This window comes from Triturus cristatus, chromosome 1_1 (genome assembly GCF_964204655.1).
Source record: "Triturus cristatus chromosome 1_1, aTriCri1.1, whole genome shotgun sequence".
Classification (NCBI taxonomy): Eukaryota; Metazoa; Chordata; class Amphibia; order Caudata; family Salamandridae; genus Triturus; species Triturus cristatus.
In genome coordinates, this window is record NC_140579.1 from 964,645,646 (window position 1) to 964,658,165 (window position 12,520).

At 46.1% G+C, this 12,520-nt stretch overlaps 1 protein-coding gene across 4 annotated transcripts in view; it reads left to right on the forward strand.

Annotated features, from left to right (window-relative positions):
- The first annotated feature begins 519 nt into the window (after window positions 1–519).
- LOC146871394 (26S proteasome regulatory subunit 8) overlaps window positions 520–12,520 on the forward strand; it is a 368,112-nt gene continuing 356,111 nt past the window's right edge. Inside the window, exon 1 of one of the 4 annotated variants that reach the window (XM_085651032.1) lies at window positions 520–569. The gene's annotated coding sequence lies outside the window, so the exon portion shown is untranslated. Of the gene's footprint in view, window positions 570–1,733; window positions 1,761–12,520 lie in introns of those variants that run through there. The other 3 variants (XM_085651030.1, XM_085651037.1, XM_085651027.1) reach the window with 3 other exon arrangements.

Sequence of the window (12,520 nt, forward strand, 5' to 3'; positions counted from 1 at the left end):
CATAGATGTGATTGCTTTTGTGAAGGGCACTACGTTATTGCCCTTCCATTTGTGGTTTCTTGTTTCTCAGATAGGTGTTATTTATGATATTTGTGTTTCCCTCGTCTTCATTCCTTGATTTTGCTTGTGAAAGGTGTCACTCCTATTTGTGGTAATGTCACTCATAATTACACTTAAAATATGAAAATGTCACGCCTACCAATCTGAAACCTTGGCAGCTATGGTTACTCACTATAAAAAGTCCCAAGTCCATGTGGGAAAAGCTGCTCCAACCCAAACCATTTTTTGTGTGATTCTCATGATAGATGATTACGGAGTTGCTCTTACCCATTTTTTCCTCCCCGTTGGTCGGCAAGTGGGATTCTGATTTCCCTGGCGGAGCCCTCATTGGTTCAGGCCTGACGTGCTTGGGAGCCGGGACTGCTGAGTCACCCAATTGGGCATCGCGCGTGCACTGCTCTTCCTATTTCCATCGCCAGCACTTCACGCCTGCACTTGGCACCCCCCTTCATTTGAATAGCAAGGAGAGACACCTCACTCCAGGCTGCAATAGTGAAGAGCCCGCCAAGGTAGTTTTTATTATTGAACAGTGTGCTTGCTACTGGACTCTTGTTGGCTCCCGCCTGACGCCCTTGACCGTGGAGTCAGCTGGGGCTGGAACAATCACATTCGTAGGATCACCTGAGAAGCTGGTGGCCAGTCAGGCTATCTCCTATGCATATCTGCACTAGCTTGGGGCAGTTCCCCTCCCGACTCGCCCTTTGGGTGGACTTGGTGTGTGTCGATGCTCATCGCTAAGCAATATGGCTTAGTTTGATGTGAATGGTTTTGACCCACAGCCCAAACAATAATTTAGTTGATGCCCTCGATGCTCCATTTCAGCAGTGGGTAAATAAGGCCCAGGCAGTGGCGATGAAACCGATTACAGCCCAATTAGAGCAATATGCCGGGCTCCAGGGGTATGATAAACCCTCGTGCTCCAGGTCCTCCTTGGACTGTCCTGATAAGCCTTGCAAAGCCAAAACCAAGTTGAGAGAATGGCCTCACAAAGGTGTGCTGTCAAAATTGTTCCAGAGCCCCCTGAGCTATCACGAATATTGTGCAGCAATATCTGCATCCATGAGAGTATCCAAAACCCCTATTGCAATTACGGATTTGGATACAGATTTGAGCCAATCTACACACTCAGATCGAGATTCTGTTGCTAATCGCAATTGGAAAAGAGTTTTAAAAATAAAACAACACTTGTTTCTTCAGGTCTCGCATATAGCGTTGCAGTGCAACGCGCTGCCATCGCTCTGCGAGGCATGCTGTATAAACTATACTGGGGAAGCTTCATTTAAGCTCCGCCCACTCTCCACCCATCTTTTTGATTGGGTTACATCATAAATGCAGTGTTCTCATTGGTTTTCCCATTCTTAGTCCCTCCTCTTCACGGCCATGTTGTCATTTGTAGCCTTCCGAAGCTATCAGCCCCGTTACTGTAATGCTATTTTTCCTTGTGCTTCCCCCCTCCTGCAGTCCGTCACTTTTCACCCCCCTGCACCCCTCCCCCCGCCCCTCCCGTTCGTGCCTTTTTCGAATACCGCACTTTTGTTTAAAATGCACTAGGGCTCGTGTAAATACAAGTCCTATTGCATTTATAAATGCTTTTTTTTCCTTGGATTGGCTGACTCAATGCGCACTCTATTTTGCCTGACCTGCCCAGCATACATGCGCAATACAAACGTACCCAGAAGCAGAAGCGCGGCTGTAACAGGGTAAATATCATCAGTAGCAGCAGGGTGGCTGTAATACTAATGCGCGTTCTGCGGTGCGCTTCACGGAGGGCAAGCAGGAGCCTTAGCCTATACACACGGGGATGAGGGAAGGTTACTTTCTGCTGTCGCCGCCACTCGTTTTTAGGTCTCGCCTACGCAGAGCGCATGCGCTGCTTAGGAGAAAGACCTTTAGCCATCGATGCGCCTTTTCAGCCAAAAACTTGCACGCATTGCATTGCTTTTAATGGCAACGCGTGGACGTCTGGCGATTTCCTTGCGGGAGCGAGCTTTGACACCATGTGTTTGTAATTAACTTGCAAACATATGGTGCCCCTGCTCGTTCCCAGAAGGGAAACAGGCGCAGGCCCCCTCCTGTCTTCCCCCCCCCTGCTGCCTCCTTCTTTAGCGCGAGTCGCGCGTGAGTGTTTGTTTTCTTTAATGGCACGCCTGTGCTTGTTGTCTAAGCAGTCGGATAATGTATTCTAATACTGGCCTATCGAACAAGAACTATTTAATACAAAAACTAAATCTGCACCTCACAATAAACTAAAAGCCTATCATTCTGAGTACCAGAAATGCATTTATTATCAAATCAGTAGCAGTTCTTGCAAAAACACCCCGTAAAGGGGAATATCAGAAGGTGAATAAGATTACAGGGAAATCTAAGACGCTTTTAAACAAGATTAAGATAAAAACCATCCGTGTCGCCGACCTGTCTGCATTAAGATATATCTCGCATGGCGCCTGCAGCTTGCCTGATTCATTTAGTATGTCATCTCCAAGCCAGAGCGCGCAAATCCGGATGCGTTTTAGTTTCGATCATGCGGGCTCTTCGCAGTGACCTTGAAGTACCGGGTTTTTAGAACCCAGCGGTGCAGGGGAACACACCCTAAGACTTCGGATTCTTCCTGTTTCAGACCCACAGAAACACAGAGTCTTCTAGGTGAATTCAAAGAACGGCTTTATTGGCTGCAGACCAATCACAGATATCCGAGAAGTACAACACGATGTATGTTCTCAGGAGACTGCTCCCGAACCAAAAACCAGTCTTTACTTATATACACAAAATTGCGCTTTGGGGGCAACACCGCCCCTGTTTTACAAATGGTCATTCACATATTTTAGTTTCAAAGGAACAGCAGAGCCATAATGACAATCCCACATTTCAGTTAATTAAGCATGCAGTTATTGCACCCAGCAAGGCTCAGAACCCTCATCAGATAACAGCAGACCCCAATAAAACAGGCACGTCCTGCTCGTAAAACAAGCCATAAAGTAGGAAACAGGGTCAGGTGTGAAAACAGCTTAGTCAGGGATCGTGTGCGAACAGGGGCTTTATGATGGGTCGAGCCCTGATGCTAATCACGTTAGGCCACGAGAAAGGAACCGGCCGGACAGGATTGTCCTCGGGCAGCGGAGTCGGCTTGCACAGGTCAGAGAGAAGTCACAGAGGGTGTACGTGTCCTTTAAACCTAGGCATGGCCTTAGTGCGCAGCCTATGTGAGGGCAACCACAAAATGGCTACTACTGTAAAATGGAACCCATGGATACAATATGTAGTATCGTATACACAGTAAATTCATCAGTGAAACATGACAAAAACACTCATACATACCGTGTTGCTCATGTGCGGTTCGCTGATACCAAACTTGGCATGGTGGGACCATGCCACCTACACGGTTCCGATTTTTACAGTACCACAGACCCTCCTTTTGCCCTTACATAGGCAAGAACTATACTAATCTGAGTCCAAGTCTATATTCATGAAGTCATGGAGATGTTGCTGTAGCATCATCCTATTGCTTAGCTCGTCCTTCGATACAGGTTTCCTTACACATGATGTAACACAGTGGCTACACATTACAGGGGCACACTGTATACATAAACAGAACAGGAAAAGAATGGCTAAGATCATTCCAATGACTATTAAAATCTTCCATCCCCAAGCTGATATCAGTCCCCAGAACCACCCCATCAGCGACCAATCTCCTTTATCTACGTGAATGGATTCGGAAATCTTATGCAGTTTGGAAATGGCCTGGTAGACTGTTGGAGCGTTATCCGGTATGAAAATACAACAGCTTGATTGGATGACCTTGCATACCCCACCACGGTCTGCAAGTATGACGTCTAGAACCATACGGTTCTGCAACGTCATCAGGCGATCCGCTTGAAGCTCAGCTGTCAAGTTACCAAGGGCACCGGCCGTTACATTAACAGTTGATTCAACTACACGGGTCAGTTGTCTCAGGTTCCGACTATTGACCATTGGTCCCCAAAACGGCAGGAAACCCAGGAAAAAGTCTCCCGCTTCCTGACCGGCAGTATCTTCCTTACTAACGACGCCTCTCACAACTCTTGTCTTGTGATAATCAGAGGCGGCAGTAAATGTTGGCGGTAGCAAATTCGCAACATAGCATGTGCCCGAGAAATCAGGGGGCAACCATGTATATGCTCGATCATTGCAGACAAAGTATGTACCCTTGGCAGCCAAAAACGCAGGGGAAAACTGTGATGGAAAAGTGTATGTCTCAGTACAGTTACTTTTCCCTAGTTGAGCTCTTGGATTCTGACCATTACCTTGTAGACAGAACCGACCTATGTGGGGTACGACCCAAATCAGAGATGAACTTTTGCGCTGTTTTTCACCCAAACTGATGCTATACCCAGTCGCGTTCCAACCTACATAAGCTCGCAACTCATCCTTGGGAATAGATGTATATGCATCGATATCTCTACTCATATCTGCAACTCCTTTCATCAAGGCTGTATTATTCGAGTTAGGTCTAATGGAGCGCGGTGGTCACTGGGAGTAGGTTTCAAGCGCAAAAAGAAACATGGTCTGGAATGCCCATGATGAACCATTATAGCTGAATGGCAGTACTAGATATGGGATGCCCTTATTAATGGTGTGCGGCATCAAACCACACACCCAGCAGTTCGTTGTGTTCATAACTAGTTGGTGCTGGTGCTGGTGCAGGAGCTGAATGAACGAATTGTTTACAAATTCAGCACGTCTAGCTTGTTCGTGTTCTGGCAGAGGGTGGAAAGAGTGTTGGGAAACAGTAGGAAGAGGTGTGGGCTGTACAGTGGGTGCAAATGACACTTGGAAAGACAATAATACGCAACCTACAGAAAACATTATGCTAAAGAGTACAAGCAGACATAATACTACAAAGCATCTGCTATTCATTATTTTACATATTCTGCTCTTGAAATTAGTTTCCTCGGTGGGCTTCTTCATCCTGAAAAACTCCATCCTCTAATCGTGCTGCTCGCGGCGGATGAGTATCTTCTGCTAAGGAGTACACCTGTCAGTTCAGGGAACGCCCTAAACCAACCAGAACCGTTGACCTAACGTCTCCGGCTTGTACCCCAAAGTCTTGGCACCGCGACCCTGCAGCTGAACCCGGATGGTGGTTCGAAAAACAAAAAGTCAAAAAGTTTTTCAGATGAGAGAGCTGTACTTTTGAAAATATCAAAGAAAAAGAATTTTTATTTGTCCATAGTTCTTGGCCTCAAATTATACCTATTTCTGCCAGGCACTGTCTGGTCTTGGAACAAGAGTTCAGGCTCTGTGGTATCCAATCGAATTGATGGCGATATAGCTTCCTGCAGAATGTCGTCACTTTCTCGTTCTGTATTTGTCCCCTTTACACGTGCATCGCTAAAAGGCACAAAACGAGGCACAGTCTCAGCCTCGGAGTCAGCGATCCCCTCCTGGGCCCACCGGTCATATGGTAGGGGTAAAGGGATCCTCTTACAGTGTATGCCGTGAATCCAATTCTTTTTCCCTTTCACTCGAACTGCTGATCTTGTCGACAGCAGTACTAGGTAGGGGCCGATCCAACGGGGCTCATCATTCTTTGCACGTTGAAAATTTTTAACGAGGACCCACGTTCCAGGATTAATAGGGTGTCCTGGAGCTTCAGAGGCCTGGGGTAGAGTATCGTGAACCTGTTGGTGTAAGACACGCAATTTAGCCGTCAATTCATACAAGTAATCAAGCAGTACTGGATATTCGATTTCACTGAACTTTGTCGGCCTTGGCACTCCCCACACATTGGCCGGACGGCCAAACACTATCTCATATGGACTAAGTCCCACTCGCGAATGTACAGTCATTCTTGTTGACAGGAGTGCTAAGGGCAGAGCGTCAGGCCATTTAAGACCGGAGCTCGCCTGAATTTTGGCCAACTTAAGCTTCAAGGTGCCATTGTAGCACTCTACTAATCCAGCTGATTGGGGGTGATTTGCAGCGTGAAACTTTTGCTTAATGCCTAGTCCCTCACACACATTCTTCATCACTCGGCCTACAAATTCACTCCCGTTATCACTCCATACCATCCTTGGCATTCCGAACCTAGGAAAAAAAATCTTTAACTAGGGCTTTAGCTGTGGATAAGGCAGTATTGTCTTTTAGGGGATATGCTTCTATCCATTTTGAAAAGGCACAAACAACAACCAGTACATATTTCAAATTGTTGCATCTTTCCATGTGGATGAAGTCTAGTTGTAGAACTTCAAAAGGATATGATGGAGGCGCAAAATGACCAGGTGGAGTTGGGGTTCCCCTACCAGGATTGTATTTCAGACATACCATGCAATTTTTGACTACATTCTCTGCACATTTAAAGATTCCAGCATTCTGCCATACTGGAACCAACAACTTACAAATCCCTTTCACACTGATATGTGCCATTCCATGCGCCATCGTAACCACTGGAAGCACATACGCATCAGGTAACAACCAACGCCGGTGTTCTGACAAATCAATCCAACAACCGTTTTCATATACTTTTCCCTTACTCTCTTTCCACATACTTAATTCTTTCTCTGTGGCTTCAGCTTGAAGAGACTTCACACTCTCTATCGTGTCTTCACACATTCCAACATCACCAACCCATCTTGCGGGGCCTGCAACATACATTCGGGTTGTCACATCTTTTGCTGTTTCTTTCGCGGTCTCGTCAGCAAATGCATTACCACGCCCAACATCATCGGGAACCTTCTTGTGTGCGCTGCATTTCACAATCGCAACTTGTAATGGCAAGGTCAGTGACTCAAGGAGATCATTCACTAACTCACCATTCTGAATCTTGGCTCCATGCGAAGTCAGGAACCCACGTTCTTTCCACAAACGCCCAAAACTAGGGGCGACACCAAAAGCGTACTGACTGTCAGTATATATGTTCACTTTCATTGCTGTCGACAACACGCATGCTCTTGTGAGTGCAATTAATTCTGCTGCTTGAGCCGAATTATGTGGTATGCGTGCAGTTTCAACAATCGTGTGCAGAGTCGTGACAGCATACGCAGCAGTCGTATCACCATTCGGAAGCTTGAAGCACGAACCATCCACCCACAAGGTACCATCACATTCAACCAGGGGAGTATCTTTAAGATCCACTCTCCCTTTTGTTTCTTCTTATGTTCTGAACAGACAATCATGCTGTTCAACCTCATCTGTGTCTGCTGCGATTGGCAATAATGTGGCTGGATTCAACGTATTGCACCTCTTTATGTGCACATGACTCGCTAGCAGCGCCAACTCGTAACTTGACAATCGAGCATTAGTTAAATGCTGTGTCTTGGTCCTATTTAACAATGTGTCCACTGCATGAGGAACCATTACAATCAATGTGTTATTCATCACTAGTCCAGCAGACTGTCGAATAGACGCAGCTGCTGCCACTGTAGCTCTTAAACAACTTGGCAATGCCCTCGCTACAGGGTCCAAAGTCGATGAAAAATACGCGCATGGGCGCGGTCTGTCTCCAAAAGGCTGTGTCAGTACTGATAATGCACAACCGTCCCTTTCATAAACATACAGGGTAAAAGGCTTACTATAGTCGGGGGTACCCAACACAGGAGCTGAACATAATGCCTCTCGTAATTCCACAAAACTTTTCTGACACTCTTCAGACCATGGGACAGGATTTGGTATATCTTTATATGTTAATGCTAGCAATGGTTTTGCCAATAAAGAAAAACTCGGGATCCAGTGCCTACAATATGAAGTGATGCCCAGGAAAGCACGCACTTCTCTCTTTGTCTTTGGCACGCTTTATTGTGCAATGGCTTGGATTCTTTCTGGGGTCAGCTTCCTTCCCTCCTTCGAGAAGAGATGACCTAAATAGGTCACCTCTTGTTGACAATATTGCAGCTTAGAGAGAGACACTTTGTGATGGAAGGTAGACAAATGACGCAACAATGATGATGTAGCTCGTTTACAAATTTCCTCAGTATCTGCGGCGATTAGTAAATCGTCAACTTACTGGATAAGGGTAGCACCTTTAGGTAAAACAAGGGCATCAAGCTGTGCTTTTAACGCCTGACTGTATATTGATGGGCTTTCACAGTAGCCCTGTGGAGCACGTTTAAAACGGAAGCTTCGACCTCCTAAACAAAAGCCAAAAATATCTCTGCTCTCCTCTGCAATCGGAATACTAAAGAAAGCATTCTTTAAATCGATTACTGAGAACCAAGCAGCGGAAGCCGGGATCATGGTCAACAAGGCGGTTATATCAGGGACCAATGGAAACTGTGGCACAACAACCTTATTGACCTCTCTAAGATCGATCACAAATCTGTAAACAGGTGGCTGCGAAGGGTCATTACGTTTCAAAACAGGCAGAACCGGACTATTACAAACGTTGCCTCTTGTCTCTTCAATGACATCCTTCTCAATTAAATCATAGATAATTGTTAACAACTCTTTTTCACCTTCCTTAGAGATCTTGTACTGGGGAATGCGGGGCAATTTAACATTTGCTTTTAAAGTGACAACATAAGGCGGTATTTCCAAAAGGCCCACATCATTAGGGCCAGTGGCCCAAAGGGCATCAGGAAGAGACGATAATTCAGCTGGTAGTTCAGTCTTTGACAAATACATGGGAGAAATCACTTCCTTACCCAGCGTAAGTTGTACTCCTGAGGGAGAACAATATACTGTTGCATGTAATCTCTTCAGCAGCTCCAATCCTAACAAGTTTTCATTACATCCTGTCGTTAGGATGAGGGGTGCTTTCAGCTCACAAGGTCGAACAGAAAGGGCCATAGGACTTGAGATCGGGTTCCTAACCGGGGCGCCAGAAAAACCTACGGAAACATTCACTTCGCCAGACAAAGGCGCGCCAGGGAGTTTGGAGCGCATAATAGAACTTTTTGCAGCCCCAGTGTCCAGCAGAAAGGGCTCTGTTATACCCGCTGTAGTCACCTTAACATACGGCCCGCTCTGGTCCACTGGCACTGAAACAACTCCCTCTCTCTGTCTACGGCTGTCCTAGTAATCATTCCCTTCCGTATCATCATCTTCTGTATAGTAGTCATTATTATAGTACTGCGCTGTCTTGCCGGTCGCATTGGCTTGCTGATCAAAACTATTCATCGTATTTTGAGGCGGAAGAGGACGCGCGTTCTGGGGAACATTCCCACGCCCTCTACCTCTTGGGGCTTGCTGGCCAGCTCTACCTCTTGCGCAATAAGCATTATTTGTGCGTTGCAACAATCTGAGACAATTATTTTTAAAGTGACCCTCCTCCTTGCAATACGAACATTGATTGGGACCGATAGAGACACGTGGTTGATAATACCCATACATTTGCTGATTATTCTGAAACTGTTGGGGTTGCTGATAGATACCCTGGGTTTGCCTATAATTATTCTGACCTGCACGTGGCGGATAAGCCTGTTGTAAAAGAACCTTCGTTTTCAACTCTTTCGTTTTCTTGTCTGTTCTATCCTTCTCATCTTTATCCCTATTTTCATAATACTGTGCAGTAGCCAGTATTTGTGCTGAAGAGGAAACGGCCCAAGAACTCTCCGAATCTTTTAATTTCTTACACAACTCTGGAAGCAAATTATGCACAAATTTATCAACAAATAACCGTTGGCCACCTTCTGTACTCATGTCCTGACCACTGTGGTCGATAAATGTTTCTTCAAACCTAGTGAAGAAATCGGACACTGTTTCATCTTTCTTCTGTTTGCACGCGGATAATTTATCCCAATTTACACGTATTGCGGGCATTAAAGTTTTCATGTAATTAATTATTCTACCAGGGAGTTCTGCTACCAAGGGATCAGGCTTGGCACCACCAACCTGTCTATTGTCCGCATTAATGATATTAGCCCATGTGTCACCTAGCTCTGCAGCATGATCTGCATTGCGAATCAATCCCCACAAAGGCTGTGGAACAACATTCCCGAACAGCATATCTATGTCTGCCAGGTTCATGACACATGATTCTGCAGTCTGCGATAACTCCTTATAATATCCTGCAGGATTCTTACGGGGGTCAGGCAATGTCTGCTTAAGGGCTAAAACTTCAGATCGTTTCCAGGGAACATGTACCCAAACACGCTGAAAATGTGCCAGAACAGGTGGATTAGCATTCGCATCACCAGGTCTCCAAACTGGAGGAACCTCACGCATCGGATATTGTCGTGCTTTTGCTTGTTTCCCTTCAGGGAATTCCTGTCCAAACAATGATTGCTGACAATCCCCATTCCTGAAAGACAGCAGTGTCGCAACTGCCTTCCCAACATCAGAACCCACAATCGTACCATTTCCAAATTCAAATCGCACTTGACACAACTCTTGCGGACTGGAGTCTACATCATTATCTTCCAATTCCTCACATAGAATTTCACACATTTTCTCAAAAACGTACCGCTGTTGTGGCGCTTCCCACTGATGAAAAACATTAACAACAGATTCTACATCATATCTAGAAGGATAAACAATCCATTTACCTGCCATGCGGTCCAGTTCTTCTTTCTCTCTAGAACCAGGTATTTGACTACGTAATTGCTTACGCTGAGGACCAGGGGTCGTAGTAGACGACCCAAAGAGGGGTGATATAAGACTAGTGACTGCACTAGCTATTCGCTGTCGTGCAGAAGGAGAAGTCGAGGTAAGAACCGAGGGAAAAACAGAGGGAAGGAAAACGGGTGCAGATACAGATACAGGGGTAGCAGCAGGTAGGGCACCAAGAGAGGCAGCTGATGTGCTAGGGAAAGTCGCAAGGGGCGCAGAAGTGGTAGGTTGCAAAATCGGCGGCCCTTGGGAAGGCTGTGCTACCAGGACAGGAGCCGGCTGAGGAGGATCTGGCGGCTGCGGGAAAGCTTGCTGCGCATTAACTGGAGGCTGCACATTTACGGGCTGTGGAGGCGCTGTAGCATTTTGCGCATAAGGGGGTGGCGAACTTAGTAAATGGGACATTAGAGAATCTTTCTCTTTCTCTTTTGACTCATCTTGTTGAAGGGGTGGCAAAACTGGGTAACATTTATCAATGACTAGTTTGCGTTGCCTATGCAACTGCTCATCCATTCGGTCCTCTTCATTATCCTTGAACTGCAAAGCTGCTTGCATGATCGACATACCTCTCTCTCTTTTATGTTTCTTTGCTAATTTAATTTCTTTTTGTTTGGCTTCCTTTCGCCATAGGCGGAAGGAATCAAACATCGCCGGCCGGGCTTTCTTCTTGAACAATTTAACTTCTAAATTATCTAGGATCTCTGTGTCAAAACTACCATTTTGGGGCCATTTTAAAACACCATCCTTTCTGGTGTATCGGACCCATACTTCATTATACGTAATGGGGCCCACGACATGTTTCACATAAAGCTCATAAGTTGGAGTTCCAATTGGAGGAACCGGACACGAATCCTCCAATCGGGAGTCCCTTTTACAACCAAAACAAAACAAATTTCCAAATATACTAGAACCAGGCATCTTTGCTCACTAGTCTAGTTTCAAACTTCAAAGGATTATCGAATACGATAGACTCGTGAATACACGAGTCCTCTGGCTTTGGCACTTGCAAGACACAAATCAAAGCGATCCCGAAGGATACCAAAATCCCGAAGGATACCAAACAAACTGGGAGACGCTCCACTTATACTTAACTGAGGTATCGATGACTTCACCAGAAGACTCTCTCAATTGTTTCGCTCTACCACATCGTCAAGGGTCCAAAACAGGGCGATTAATCAGGGCAGCAGTCCTTCGTAGCCGTCGGGACGCGGAGAACCTCGCAGAAAAGACTTTCGGACCACGTCGACATGCAGGGGTCGATGAAGTGGCGGCCTTCCTCCAGAATATCCACACGAAGCTCCCCACGAACCTCTGGCTTGGACCGGTACCACTGAAATCGCCCCGAGTTGGGCGCCAACAGAAGTACCGGGTTTTTAGAACCCAGCGGTGCAGGGGAACACACCCTAAGACTTCGGATTCTTCCTGTTTCAGACCCACAGAAACACAGAGTCTTCTAGGTGAATTCAAAGAACGGCTTTATTGGCTGCAGACCAATCACAGATATCCGAGAAGTACAACACGATGTATGTTCTCAGGAGACTGCTCCCGACCCAAAAAACAGTCTTTACTTATATACACAAAATAGCACTTTGGGGGCAACACCGCCCCTGTTTTACAAATGGTCATTCACATATTTTAGTTTCAAAGGAACAGCAGAGCCATAATGACAATCCCACATTTCAGTTCATTAAGCATGCAGTTATTGCACCCAGCAAGGCTCAGAACCCTCATCAGATAACAGCAGACCCCAATAAAACGGGCACGTCCTGCTCGTAAAACAAGCCATAAAGTAGGAAACAGGGTCAGGTGTGAAAACAGCTTAGTCAGGGATCGTGTGCGAACAGGGGCTTTATAATGGGTCGAGCCCTGATGCTAATCACGTTAGGCCACGAGAAAGGAACCGGCCGGACAGGATTGTCCTCGGGCAGCGGAGTCGGCT